Source organism: Oreochromis aureus, linkage group 4, assembly GCF_013358895.1.
Source record: "Oreochromis aureus strain Israel breed Guangdong linkage group 4, ZZ_aureus, whole genome shotgun sequence".
NCBI classification, from domain to species: domain Eukaryota; kingdom Metazoa; phylum Chordata; class Actinopteri; order Cichliformes; family Cichlidae; genus Oreochromis; species Oreochromis aureus.
In genome coordinates, this window is record NC_052945.1 from 34,844,223 (window position 1) to 34,858,389 (window position 14,167).

The window sequence follows — 14,167 nt, forward strand, 5'->3', positions numbered from 1 at the left end:
CTCATATGTTCTTTTTCCTTTCTGTAGATCAAAGCAGCTCGTGCTCTGTCTGCTTCCATTTTGATGGCAAGAAGAAGAAGAAGGAGACTTCAGCGAAGTGGCGTTCATGGTCTCAGTGGACAGTCATGGTCACACACTGCATGTGGTTTTAAAAGCAACATGTCTGTTCACCACAACAATGGAGATGTGTAATATTAGTGCAGCTACGGTTTGTTCTTGAACATCAGTTCTGTTTTCTACTTTGACCACTTAGACCAAAAAAGTGTTGTTTTCAGATTCTTTCTTATAAATCTGTAAATCACCTGCTAATTTTTTATTACAATTAGTTTCACATAAATGTTAGTGTTTCCTTTATGGTCTTTTAATGCTTACACTAGACTGTACACGTCTACATTAGAGACATTTCTGTTACCTATTTATGAGACTGGGCTGCTTTACTACAATTTGGAAATGGATGCAAAATCGTGCTATTGTTTGTTTTTTAATATGATTCAATTCAATAAAACTTTATTGATCCTGAAGGTTGACCCCGAGGGAAATTTGGGTTAAGGCCAACACAGGACGTGTCTGACTAAGCAAAGATTAATCTGATCCCATTTCTACCTGTCTCTACTGTTTCAACTGTAACTGTCAGGATATATATTTATTCCAGCTCTCACAGGACAAAGGAATGACTCAGACTTGTCAAATGTTCTGTGATTTGATACACAATTTGAAGTTCACAATTTTCTTACAAATAAAACTTTAATGACAAACATGAACAGCTGTGGTTATTTCTGAGACATGATTTTTTTTTAATGTGTTCACATTTAGACAGTGTGCATCTGTATGCTGAAACTGTAATGGTGAACCTGAGGTGATGGTCAACACAAGGCAAACACATATAAATAGAAAACAATACTGAAGTAATGTCTTTACCCTCTGCAGCGTGTGGACGCTGTGCACACAATCACCTTAATCACTGTAGTAAACATGCACCCCTAGCTCACGTGACTGACTGTCTCCATGGTTACATCGTATATTATTAGCTATGTAAACAGCTTCCAAAGATGCCGCCATAGCTCTCTGCAGCTGTAACACTTTCATGCTTTACAAATCATTTCACGTTTTTGATAGTTATGAAGACAGAATATGTTTTTAAAGTCATGCTAGGCTGTTGCTATGGTGGTTGCTGTGGACTAGGGTGGACCGCGTCCGATTCCTGTTGTTAGCTGTCCGCCGTAGGAAGGCTGCGTTCCGTTTAGAAGTAGCGCCAGTCTGCAGTAACTCGAACTCAAACCCCGCTTTGTTCTTTAATTAAAGGGCTTTTACAGCCGTTCATGACACACACGCACACACATAAAGCACTTTGCCTCACTATGACAATGCAACTTTACTAAAACCTTTAAAGTATCTGAGATAGGATAGAAAAATGAAGCAACCAGAGATTTAATGATGAAGACTCTGGGTTCTGTAGTTCACGTTTTACAGTCCTGAATGACTCACTGCACATCCAAATAATTTATTGAAGAGGAGTTTAAAATGCACTTTACATTCACACTGTTGCTGTTTAATTTTTTACATTGTTACTGTGTTATGTCATGAATAAGGTTCACCTGCTGGGGGTTTGATGGATCAGCTGGACAATACAGTCAAAGACAGACTTCATTCATCATATGCAAGAATCCTAGTTGATTTTTGTTTTCACTCATATTTTAGAACCAAATATTGAAAACAACTGTGACAGACTGGATACCTGGTCAGGGTGTACATTACCTTTCACTCAAGCATCCCAGGACAGAGCCCTGCCCCACCATGAGCCTGGGTGGATACGTGGTTCTAATATAAAATGACTGATACTGAATATGAATATTTCATGAAAATCAAATTATAATATGAATTCCTAGGTGTTTGTTATATCCAGCAAGAGATTGATTACATATGTCTGAATTGCTAACCCTAACCCTAGCTCAACAGAGCACAATGCCCTGGACTGTCAGTATTATTACATGCTGTGAACATAAGTAGCTTTGATCACAGTTTATGTTGTAAAAGAGAAGGAATATTGAAAAAAAGATCAAGATTGTGATGTTATTTCTTCCAAATTGACCAGAAACATGCTTATCAGACTCTCACAGCACAGGATCAGACTCACTGTGCATGATGGCTCAGGCCAGTAATGTTTGTTAGATTGTCAGTTGTTTAGTGCTTCTGTACAGTTAGGGTCACCATCTCTGTGTCAGTATAATTAATATGCAGAAAACACTAAAAGCTGATTGTCTTCCAATATTCTAGCATAATTAAAAAACTTTGACTTTGTAAGTACATATTGTTACAGTCCTAATGCCAGTATGATTCTTCATAACTCCTGCTTTGAAATACTGAACTTTAAAATTGACCTGATGAAAGATAATTTACAGTGGCAGTCTGTCAGGATAATTCTGACTGTAAGATCACTGTATTAATCTGAATCCTTCTGAAATGTGCTGTGAATGAATGCTGATGCAACTCACTGTGGGAAAGCTGTTAATAAATGAATCTGTGACACATGCAACACATTCACAGAGGAAGAGGACACAAAGGGAGGACACGCAGAGGCTGTGTTAAAGTCAGAAATCCAAATCTTTAGTCAAAAACAGGCGGCGGTTACAAACAGGAAGACAAGCAGTCCATCAAACAGTCTACAGGGTCAAACATACAGAGAATTCAAACAGCAGTAAAAAATAACTGGACACTGGAAAAACTTAAAGCAATGTGAGACGCAGCGCAGTATATTCACTGAATTACAAAATTACAAAAGAGAAAAACGACAATTTCTAAGGATTATTTTCTTAATTGCGGGTAGAGTGTGGCTGGTAAAGATGGAAACATACAGAATGTAAACTGTGTGAGTTTGGTGAACTTTGTTAGTAACAAATGAGGTAAAAAAAAACAAAACAGACAAAACACAGAAAGAGGCTCTCAGTATTCATGAATAATTAGAAAGCATCTAAACATTCTGATTTTTACAGTCTTAGTTCTGCTCGCTGTCATCATTAAAATCATCATGATCAATGGCGAGGTCCTGAGGTGGGCGGGGCCGTCTCTGGTGATGTCACCATGAAGGAACAGCGTCTGGCACGTGTTGGTGAAACATCCCAGTACACTGGTGTAGTTTCCTCTCCAGCTGTTTGACATTTGACACTTCAACATTAAGGGGAAGAAGAAGAAACAGTGTTAGGTCAGGTGACCACATGGTTTCTAAAATAACTGACAGGAAGTAACCAGGCTGTTAGAAATGGATATCATGTTTTTAAAGTTACTGTAGTTAGGTAACTCTACTTACCAAAAGCAAAGCTGCTGAATGTTGCAGGAACTGATCATGTGTGGTGGTCATTCAGTGCTGCTCCTGCAGGTTAGACAGTCCAATAGTGATATCCTGTCCATCTGAAAGTTTGAAAACATACATGCAAAGATTTAATTGTATTACAGTCAAAGTTGGATGTTTGTTTTTGTCCTTTAAAAATGTTTGTGTATTTGAAAGCACTAACATTTAAGGATGACTCGGATCGTCTCTCTCTAAGAGTGTCTCCTTTAAAGGGGAGACAAGTGTATCCACTGATCAACAAGTCAAGGTGGTGAGATGGACTCGTGCCCTTTGTGACTCTGCTAGTTCTTCTGAGGAAACACCACCGTCTCTCCACACCGTCACCATCTGTGAGCACAAACTGCCGCTCTGCTCTGTCAGCATGTAGGAAATCACATATCACACACACAAGGGTGAAGAAACATTAGAGCTCAACTTTGGATACTTTAGATCAAAGTAGCTCTTAGTTTCAGCAATCAGACAAACAATGATACCAAATTGATTCTGTATGAATACAATATGGTATTTTCAATACAGGTGTCAAATTAATGTATAAAAACTAATACAGATATATGTATATATATTTTTGATAAATTAGTTTGCTAAATTAGAATATATTTTTATTTATTTTTGATTTAACAATTGCAACTGAAAGAAATTAAATATTGAACAAAAATATATTGTCACATTCTGCATTCTCAAATACAAATTTCACAAAGTAAATTTTTGATTAACAGAAAAATATGAATTACAAAAAATAATTGTATATTATTAAAATATTATGCAACCGTGACCAAAGTCAGAATCATCATTACAGTATTGTGGACTTACTGCTTGCCTAATAGTGATAAACTTCAGGGAGATCATGATGTCAGAAAACTGTAAACAACACTCTGAAGTCTGAAGCTTCTTTTCTTGTTTCTGTGACCTCAGCACGCTGACAGACCTGAAGTTGCTACAGATTTTAAAAATGATAATTACAGGAAGAAACTTCTCTTTTCATCCGTTTAATCAAACATTTGATGCCTCAGCTGTCTCAGTCCTAAATCATTCTGCAACTACAACTAACCTGAGGAGGCTTGGATTTGGCTGCAGGTGCCCCTGTACATCCTTCTCAGCAGCACACATGTGGGTACCATTTAATCACACTTCTTCCTGAGCTTTGCTTCATCACAAGACTAAAGGTGGCATCCCGTGTCACAGTCTTATCATCATCCAATTGGAGAAGAAACATTTACAGGTCTCCTGGTTTTGTTTTCTGATCCTGCAAAAAGACTGAGGACAACAAAGCCCAGAGAACACGAGATACACAACATCCAACATTCAGACTCAACAGCCTCCATAAATGAAGAGCACCAGGTTGGTCCAGTTATACTAGATATAAGCATACTTCACATTACTGTGTATGAATAATAATCAAGAGACAAACTTTGAAGATGCAGAGCATGGTGTCCCATCATCAGACTGTAAACAAATATCCACCAGGCTTCTTTGTTGGCAGAGGTGATGATTCTCCCATCAGGGATCAGTAGCGTGTATTAACCTGTGGTATAAGCAGCAGTCACTGAAATATTACTGTTTCAGATAAGAAATCTGCCACATAAAAGCCAGGGTGGGAGGGATCTCTACAAACTGACTTACCTCTCTGTTCCTCCAGCTTCAACAAAAAAATCTGACTCTCCAGTCACAGACAAACAAAAACTCCAGCTGGGAGATAGAAAACGCTGCCTGGGTCTTGCTGGATGTTGCTGGTCAGAGTCCACACATTAGCAGAGTGCTGCTTGGTCCCACTGACCCATGTGGACAGTGACTGTGGCGAACTGTTCTGGAAAACGGAAAAGAGAAGTAAAATGACAAAAAGCCAAACAGGATTTCCACAAAGACTCTCTTAGAATCAGCAATCAGAAAATAATTGGTTCATATTACAATTAAATATGACCAGGCTCCTTAAATGTAAGCAGTTAAGATCTGATTTGATTTACATTCTTCACACAGCACATTTGTCCAGGCTGTCAGGTAAACATAGAATTAATCTCAGGTAACATGACTCATAGTAGAGATTCAGTAAGAAAGATTGTCAGCTCTAATATTATTACCACACAATCCAAGGACACACCAACAGCTCAGATTTCTAGAAGTATTTAAACAAATGTCAGTCTATCCATTCATTTTCTTCTGAATATTCAATTCAGGTTCACAGTGGGAGGGTGTTGTGGAATTTTGTAAATAAAATCTGCTGTGATCAAGCTATTTATTACTGCGTGCAGGAGAGCCAACACACATCAAACATCTAAGTTCACAGTCATGTCAGCTCTGCCACAGAAGTGGTGCTCACACTCCTCTTTGCATTCCAAGAAAGAGGGAGGAAGTTACAAACTGATCATACCACACTTCACACGCCTCGCTATGAAACCTAACAGATCAATGGTTAAGCTGTTTTGTGCCCTTGGCTTTATCAGCACCTGTAAAGGGAGTTGTTTTCTCAAACTGCTGATGCTGAAGTAAGTTCATCTAGTTTTAGAAACTTTCACTGAACAGTCTATAACAGTGTCACAACTAAGCATATGCATAAGCACTTAAATACTTTAAATGAGAATAATAGAAAATTTCTATTACAGGAGCCAGAGCCTGTCCCAGTAGTCACAGGTAGAGCACACCTGGACATGTCACCAGTCTGTCAGAGGACTAACAGAGAGACAGACATCAGAGTAACAAATCTATTTAAAATTAATGTAAGCTTGCTACAGCTGTATGTATGAACATGTGTTTCTGTGCTCTCAGTCCACCTCTCAGGAACCTGCAGTTCATTTTAAGTCTACTTTAAACAGACCTCACAAAAGGCTGATGTGGCTGGATCAGTAGTCTGATTTAAGTACGATGCCTTTGGCCAGGGATTAATCTGGTACATCGCTTCACTGCAGTCTTACATATTATCCCCACACCTGAATAAAAAATATTGATATTTACAAATAACAGATTCAGCTGATGCAGCCTGACTCAATCCTAAATGTTCAGCACACACAGAGACACAGAGGTACTGTTTAAAGTTTAGTGTTAACCTGAGTCACTGATCATTTACAGTATTACAGAGTCTGGCAGTCTTTGCATGATGTCCACGTCACTGTAAGTTTCTAGCTGACTCTCAGGTGTGACAGGTGTGCCAGCAGGAAAGAGTCATAATAACCTGCATCCTGAGGTTTGTCATGCAGGATTAAAGGAGCCAGGCTTTGTTCACACAGCTAGGATTGTATTTACACTGACCCTGGGTCAGTATAAGTATCATACAGTTTAAACGAAGCACTGAAACGTGCACATATTTATTATAGATGCATTGAAGCTAATCGAGATATTTACTGTCAATCTGTGGCTGCGATTAATCACTTTACTGGAAACTTTATTAACTAGTAACTTTATCAGTCATGACAGAAGCTAATATTTCTGTGCTAACATCGTTTAAACAGTAACAGATTTACTACAATATAAGCTAACGTTTACACCGTAACTTTAAGCTAGCACCATAAAGACGGTAAAACACGTAATAATATCTACAAATGCATCTTAAAGCTGTTATATTAGCACTCGGTGTATTACTAACATAAGCACATTAACATTATTGACACTCGCTGACTTTTAATAGTTATTCTATAAATGCCGTCCGTTTAAATGGTCTTACCTGTAACACTGCTGTATCCACCGGATTCCAGCCAGAGTGAATTCTGGAGTCTTCCCACGCTCCTGTTACTGATCCTCCATCTGGATGGATGAGAACAAGCTTCTGAACAATCTAGCAGGTGGATGGCCCACATCTATGGGACTGATTTCTGCTAATAACGCCCATTGTATGGACTGATAACAGCCGAAGCGGGTGAATAAAGTCACCCAGTCGCTAGCTGTGCCATTACCCAGCATACACCTCTCCCTCCATAAATGCAAAAGTAATAGCCTATAATTAATTTATCTGCTGTATCTGCTGTTTCTCAGGTAGTTGCTTACATTATATAATATATTGTGTTCAGTATACGTCACTACAATGTGATTTCGGAAATATATAAATATACGAACGACAGGCTCTTGCGCGGAAATCTCTTTTCGTCGATAAACAACGATTAGGGAGCAGCATAGTATTCAATAGGAAGACCCTGCACGTCAATTCTCGACGCGAGGGGGGTACCCTGCGCGTCCATAAGTGAAGCAGAGGGAGCCTGACCATGCGTCACACATTTGACGAGTTGGGAGTGAGAACGTGTTGATTTTAGGGGGATATCTGTGTGTGCAGGTGACTATTACTGTGCATAATTATTAGGCAACTTAACAAAAAACAAATATATACCCATTTCAATTATTTATTTTTACCGGTGAAACCAATATAACATCTCCACATTCACAAATATACATTTCTGACATTCAAAAACAAAACAAAAACAAATCAGCGACCAATATAGCCACCTTTCTTTGCAAGGACACTCAAAAGCCTGCCATCCATGGATTCTGTCAGTGTTTTGATCTGTTCACCATCAACATTGCGTGCAGCAGCAACCACAGCCTCCCAGACACTGTTCAGAGAGGTGTACTGTTTTCCCTCCTTGTAAATCTCACATTTGATGATGGACCACAGGTTCTCAATGGGGTTCAGATCAGGTGAACAAGGAGGCCATGTCATTAGTTTTTCTTCTTTTATACCCTTTCTTGCCAGCCACGCTGTGGAGTACTTGGACGCGTGTGATGGAGCATTGTCCTGCATGAAAATCATCATGTTTTTCTTGAAGGATGCAGACTTCTTCCTGTACCACTGCTTGAAGAAGGTGTCTTCCAGAAACTGGCAGTAGGACTGGGAGTTGAGCTTGACTCCATCCTCAACCCGAAAAGGCCCCACAAGCTCATCTTTGATGATACCAGCCCAAACCAGTACTCCACCTCCACCTTGCTGGCGCCTGAGTCGGACTGGAGCTCTCTGCCCTTTACCAATCCAGCCACGGGCCCATCCATCTGGCCCATCAAGACTCACTCTCATTTCATCAGTCCATAAAACCTTAGAAAAATCAGTCTTGAGATATTTCTTGGCCCAGTCTTGACGTTTCAGCTTGTGTGTCTTGTTCAGTGGTGGTCGTCTTTCAGCCTTTCTTACCTTGGCCATGTCTCTGAGTATTGCACACCTTGTGCTTTTGGGCACTCCAGTGATGTTGCAGCTCTGAAATATGGCCAAACTGGTGGCAAGTGGCATCTTGGCAGCTGCACGCTTGACTTTTCTCAGTTCATGGGCAGTTATTTTGCGCCTTGGTTTTTCCACACGCTTCTTGCGACCCTGTTGACTATTTTGAATGAAACGCTTGATTGTTCGATGATCACGCTTCAGAAGCTTTGCAATTTTAAGACTGCTGCATCCCTCTGCAAGATATCTCACTATTTTTGACTTTTCTGAGCCTGTCAAGTCCTTCTTTTGACCCATTTTGCCAAAGGAAAGGAAGTTGCCTAATAATTATGCACACCTGATATAGGGTGTTGATGTCATTAGACCACACCCTTCTCATTACAGAGATGCACATCACCTAATATGCTTAATTGGTAGTAGGCTTTCGAGCCTATACAGCTTGGAGTAAGACAACATGCATGAAGAGGATGATGTGGACAAAATACTCATTTGCCTAATAATTCTGCACTCCCTGTAGTTCCAACAGCAGCACCCCCCCCCAATGTGCAATATCACTGATCACACTGCACCTCTCAATGCACCTGCTAGTTAGATGGCATGTATGTGTATGTATAAAGATGTAAGCGTGTATGTGGAAATATGTGTGTGTATGCATGTACGGATGCAAATATGTATATATACATATATGTATGTATGTGCGTGTATGTTTGCAGGTGTATGTATAACTTGTACATATCTTTCTTGTGTAAATGTAAATTTGTCATTGTGTAAATACTTACGCTATTGTGTACTCCACACACACGGAGAGATGCCAAACTGCCTTTCACTGTTCTTGTAACAGTGACAATAAAAAAGCTATTCTATTCTATTCTATTCTATTTTAATAGGTCTTTAAACAGCTGATAGGCCACCTCCGGACACACCCATGCCTCAGCAGGTGATCCCTATCAGCTACCCAATCCACAGTAGATTAAAACAATGTCAAATAACACACTAAAAACATGCAATACAAACAGAATAAAATCATGCAAATAAATAAACACGCTTAAACACTAAAATTCAGAATAAAACCAATATACAAGATAATACAAATTTCCACTGTGTGACAGTTGTCTCCTGTGACACGGGTCTTGGGGGCAGCAAGTGCCTCATCCATGCTATGACCTGTCCCCTAGATGGGTTGTAACAAAAGAAACTACAGAAAAAGGAACAGAACTTTTGTAGTAAAGAAATCTGGACAAATTGCTGTGACAATACAAAACAGCTCCTAGAACAACAGTGTAAAAGTGTTTAATCCCCATTACTTATGTTTTACTGGGTAACACTAAGAAAATTACTAAAGTAATATATCAGATATGTTGCATCCCAGTGAGCAACAGAGGTAGTGGAAATTACAAGCAGAGCAAATTTTAAAATGATACTGGGGTCAATATAACACTAGGCACAGTCCTGGCTCTTTCTGGTGTGGGAAATGCTGTCTTGGCACTACTTAAGCATGCTTTCATTAGTGCAGAATAATTTGTAAGTATGAAGCACTGTCCTAAAAAGTTGATTCTGTTCATCTGGACATAGCGTTTTCAGAGGGAGAAATGTTTTGTCACTCATCTAAGTGACTTCTTTAGACTCAGCTGACTGCAGGGCTCCCCAATCTTATAAACAGTACATTTGCATAATGACTGAAACTAACACCACTGATGAACAATGGGCTGGGAGGTCAATTTCTTCATCATTAATTTACAATGCTTATAAAAGAGAATACACTCCTAAAGGTGTTTGAATTCACAGACAGACTTCTCATGCTGTGCTGGGGTAAGTTTAAGACCAGGCAACAGGAAATTTGACCTACTTGTTGTTGTGCGTCAGAAACATCGCCAAAATATGGAGAGTGTCCTAAGCAGCCAAAAGAGAGAAGTATGCCACACTGAGGATGGGGACAAGTGGGTGAAACATTTTGTCTGACAGACAGCACACCCAAGCAGAGAAAAACATCCTTGCAAAAGGGTTGAACTTTGCTGTGACGCTGAGAAAAATCCCACTAGTGGAACTGATCACAGCAAGTGAAAAAACAGCATTGCAGACATGAAGCAGAGCAATTGCAAATGAAAGTTTCGGCTTGTCTCAGCAGTGCAACCAAAATAAGCATGGAGGAGAGGAAGGCATTTGCATCACTTAGTAACGACAACAACACTATCATCCTTCTGGCAAACAAGGGTAGGTGCACAGTTTTGATAAACAAGAAAGACTATTGTGTTGGAGGTGTGGTCTGAGGAGGGGTGGTGCAGTGGGCTCGAGGGACAGTGCCAGGGAAACTGGTGGGGCAGCTGAAAGCCATTCAGCACATATGCTTTCACTATATCAGTGATGGTGGGACCTGGAGGAGGACAGATGGAGCCAGCTGGAAAGCTGAGAAGTGGTGAACCTGTAAGCAGGGGAACTGTAGAAACGAATGCATTTTGTAATAAAGAAACCACACAAACTCACCAAGTGTCTCAGGTCTTTACCAGGCTTCACAACTATCATGGGAAAATTTTGTTACTCCTTAGTGATAAAAATACTTATGAGCCCCTGAAACGAGACCCAGGAAGTGGTTAGAGGAAGAGGATGTTAGGTAGTGTGAAGCAGTTAGAGCAACACATTGCTACTGACTGGACCTCATAACACAGGGGAATCTACATCAAGTCTGTATGGTTTACCAAAGATACATAAACACGGTATACCAATTTTCTGTATGATCAACTTGGTAAATGGTAAATGGACTGGTTCTTGTATAACACTTTTCTACTCTAAGCTCTCAAAGCACTTTACACAGCTTGGTCACCCATAACATCTCCAAGTTTCTGGCTTCAATCCTCAAACCGTTAGTAGTCAGCTCTAAACACCACATCCAGAATACTTTTATTCTGTACTTAAATCCACCCATTTCAAATACAAGGGTCAGTTCTACAGGCAGAAACATGGGAGTGCCATGGGTTCCCCAGTCTCACCCATTGTGGCAAACGTGTACATGGAAGAAGTGGAAAAGAGGGCTTTGCTATCCTACCCTGGAACACCACCAAGTCATTGGTTCAGGTATGTGGATGACACCTGGGTGAAAATCTAATCTCAGGACGTACCACAATTCACGGATCACATTAACTCGGTGGACCGACACATCAAATTCACCAGGGAGGATATGAAAAGTGGCAGGTTAGCCTTCTTAGACTGTGAGATTTCCATCAGTAATGGGGGACATCTAAAAGCTGACGTGTACCGTAAACCTACACATACAGATCAGTATTTAAGGTTTGACTCTCATCATCCACTGGAGCACAAACTGGGTGTCATCAGGACGCTACAACACAGAGCGAACACCATCCCCACTGACACAGCGGCCAGGGAGGCAGAAGAACAGCACATCAAGAAGGCCCTGAGTAAATGTGGTTATCCCAGCTGGACTTTTGTCAAAGCTGGGAAGGCGCCTAAAGAAAGCTCCAGCCGATCCAGGAGAGAAGGACAACCGCTGCCTAAGAGAAAACCTGTAGTGATCCCATATGTGTCAGGAGTATCGGAACAGCTGATGTGCATTTTTTCTAAACACCGCATCTCTGTGGCTTTTAAACCCCAAAACACGCTGCGCAACACAGAAGAGCAACCTCATCAGGCCAGGACTCTGCAGTCTATTTACACCTACAGGCCAGTGGACACTCTTTCAATGATGACGATGTACACATCCTGGACAGGGAGGAACGCTGGTTTGAGCGCCGAGTCAAGGAGGCCATTTACGTGAAAAGGGAAAGACCATCCCTGAATGGAGGAGGGGGCCTAAGGGTACATCTGTCACCATCTTACAATGCTGTGATTGCAGCCATTCCCCAACTCTCTGCGAATAGTACTCATGGCCATTGATCAGTGGTCGTGACAATTTGCTTATTAATTGTCAAGAAACTGACTGATGTGTGACCGGACTATCTGGTTGGTTGTACAACCTCACTGCTAGATGCCACCAAATCCCACAGTAGTCTTTAATTCTACTTAATCTTGATTTGAATGCCACAACCTGAGTACTGTTGCTGATCACGTGAATGCTTTTATGGCCACCGTTTACCTTATTCTATGCCTATAATTACCTGTGGGAAATGTGTAGAATGTTGACAGTGGTGGAAACGTAATATTTCCATGATGTGTCACAGTAAATACTCACAATGCATGAAAAGGTTAAATAAACCTAATAAAGTGAAAGATCAAATATGTAGAAACGGAGCTTTTCACATTTTCAGAGAACAAAGAAAAGTACACTGAAAGTAAAGGTAATTTAAAAAAAACCCAAAATAATCTTTTATTTGATTAAATCCACAATCTTTTATCTAATTCGAGTGTGTCAGCCATTGTACATCAATGAGGGAAAAATTGAGAAAAAAAATATATCAGTTAAATAGAAATGCACAACATTTGTACAAAAGGGGAATGGAAATAGAGCTTAGAAACATGGGACATACTTTAGTTATAAAAAATAATAATAGTACATCCTAGTTTAACACAATATCTGGAGTAACTTTTCTTCATTCATGCTGTAACCAGTTCATTTAATTTCTTTGTATTGTACTGGTTGGAGAACCTATAATGTACGGGGAAACAGTGGAGCTAATGTTAGATGAAGCAGCAGTGTCATAAACACAGCTAGGCTGGTTCCAAAGGTTAGTCACTAAGGCTTGCTATCAGCATGCGTGGAAACAAGAAGACCAGCTGCCAGTTACACCTTTTTTCCACAGTCCTGTTTTGTTCAGAAAAAACACAACACTCCACTAGTGTAACATTCTGGCTGATGCAAAATCCTAGCTCATAATATGTACAGAAATCATGATCACTATCTGTATTAAGGTAAGAGTCACCGTATAAGTGGCCTGAACCAGGAGCCGGATTCAAACAAATTTACAGCAGAAGCTGCTTCTGCTTGATATTGATTGGCTGTCTATCAATAGTCTGTGGGTTTTATTTTCTACTCAGATGCTCAGGAGTGAGAACCTCCAGATCATCAGTGATTCATTCTGCATGTTAATATCTAAATTATCCCAATCTATGATCTTTCTGTAAGCCCAACCATGTTGGTTTTTTTGCTGCAATTAAACCTGACCACTTTGTTCAAATATATCTATATTTAATATGTCACATTAGAGGGCATAACACTAGTTAAAAATCTTGCCTCACAACAAGAAAGTCCTGGGTTCAAATGCAGTCTGGGATCTTTCTCTCCTGTGCTTGTACGGCTTCCTCCCACATTCCAAACACATGCATGGGTTAGGTTAACTGTGACTCTAGATTGGCTGTGGATGTGAAAGTGAATGGTTGTCTGTCTCTTTGTGTTAGCCCTGTGACGCACTGGCAACCTCTCCAAGGTGTACACTGCCTCTGAGAGCTCCTGTTATACTTAAATGAATAAATGGAAGAGGATGGATGGATGTCATATTATTATTCACAGATCAGAAGATATATTAACATGGACACAAAAAAAAGAAAAAAAAATCCTTCATACATATATATAGATATATATATAGATCTCTCTCTCTCTCTCTCTCTCTCTCTCTCTCTCTCTCTCTCTCTCTCTCTCTCTCTCTCTCTCTCTCTCTCTCTCTCTCTCTCTCTCTCTCTCTCTCTCTCTCTCTCTCTCTCTCTCTCTCTCTCTCTCTCTCTATATATATATATATATATATATATAT

At 40.1% G+C, this 14,167-nt stretch overlaps 2 long non-coding RNA genes across 2 annotated transcripts; both read right to left on the minus strand.

The window, feature by feature from the left end:
- Positions 1–2,449: 2,449 nt before the first annotated feature.
- On the minus strand, positions 2,450–4,184 carry LOC120439791. Its single transcript, XR_005612769.1, has 4 exons — positions 4,157–4,184; positions 3,510–3,699; positions 3,305–3,405; positions 2,450–3,162 (listed from the first exon to the last, which is right to left on the minus strand). It is a non-coding gene; the product is annotated as an uncharacterized LOC120439791 (long non-coding RNA).
- LOC120439790 lies at positions 4,183–4,769 on the minus strand. Its single transcript, XR_005612768.1, has 3 exons — positions 4,755–4,769; positions 4,395–4,600; positions 4,183–4,280 (listed from the first exon to the last, which is right to left on the minus strand). It is a non-coding gene; the product is annotated as an uncharacterized LOC120439790 (long non-coding RNA).
- Positions 4,770–14,167: the final 9,398 nt, after the last annotated feature.